Below are 1,074 nucleotides of genomic sequence, written 5' to 3'. Positions count from 1 at the left end.
TGTGGATTCTCAATATTTTCACTCAATTTGGACTATAATTTATGAACTTTCTTATATAGGGAAATCAACATGCATTTTTTTTTTTTCCTGGTATCTACTCTAGATAAGGGGAAGGGGGTGTGGAAGGAAATGGCCAAGAGGCTTGAACTTGATACCTCCTGTTGGGTACAGGCTTAGTACACTACAACTTATGGATTTGGACTATTTATCAATTTGTGTGTGTCATCCTTGTTACGAACACTAGGATAGCTAGTGGTGGTAGCTTCGATTTGTGGAGCCGGCACCCAGGGGAGAAGATCGTGGGATCGAACCCTATCGTACGCATTGTGTGAGTGTGTATATTTTCTTATTTATTTTGTACCCACTTGTGGGTTGCCCATATAGTTAGGGCGAACTGGGGATTTTGTGGATTAGACACATGGTCTCAGGTTCGATTTCCCATGTGTGAATCTGCGATTTAAGTGAAAATCATGATAGTGGATTGCTATGCTAATCCCCCTGATGATTAGTCGAAGTACGAGTAAGCTACCCAGACACCTTTGATTAACAAAAAAAAAAGTGTGTCATCCTTGCACAAGGCCATGCCAATATTCTCTATATTGTTCCAATTTTATACACAATAACTATATGAGACTTTTTTTTTTATTTTTTTTATTTTTTTTTATTTTTTATTTTTAATAAAGCACAATAAGTAATTAAGTAATCATATGGAATATGTTACTCATAGTAATGAGGGTTTTCAATATTTTGAACCAATTTATGCTGTAATATAATGTATTCTTTTACCTAGAGAAATCAATTTGTGATGTTTTCCAGTTTTTTTCCTTCGTTTGTCATGTCCACAATAATTATACATGATTATTTAGCAAATACGACTATTTCCCTTCTTGTTCATATTTTCTATGTATTATAATATGACTGTCCTTGATCAATTGTCTTCACATGTATAAAAACCTTTTATTTAAGTTGTTACACACCAAAATGATCAAATATGATAGAATTAGTATTTAAGAAAATGAAGCAAAACATGTAATCGATTAATCATGTACCAAAAATAAATAAATAAATAAATAA

General features: G+C 32.7%; 1 pseudogene; it reads right to left on the bottom strand.

Moving 5' to 3' along the window:
* Positions 1–532: 532 nt before the first annotated feature.
* Positions 533–629, bottom strand: LOC122090212 (annotated as a pseudogene).
* Between the last annotated feature and the right edge of the window lie 445 nt (positions 630–1,074).

This window comes from Macadamia integrifolia, chromosome 9 (assembly GCF_013358625.1).
Source record: "Macadamia integrifolia cultivar HAES 741 chromosome 9, SCU_Mint_v3, whole genome shotgun sequence".
Taxonomy (NCBI): Eukaryota; Viridiplantae; Streptophyta; class Magnoliopsida; order Proteales; family Proteaceae; genus Macadamia; species Macadamia integrifolia.
The sequence above is the reverse complement of the archived record's forward strand: the minus strand, read 5'-3'. Positions and strand labels throughout refer to the sequence as shown.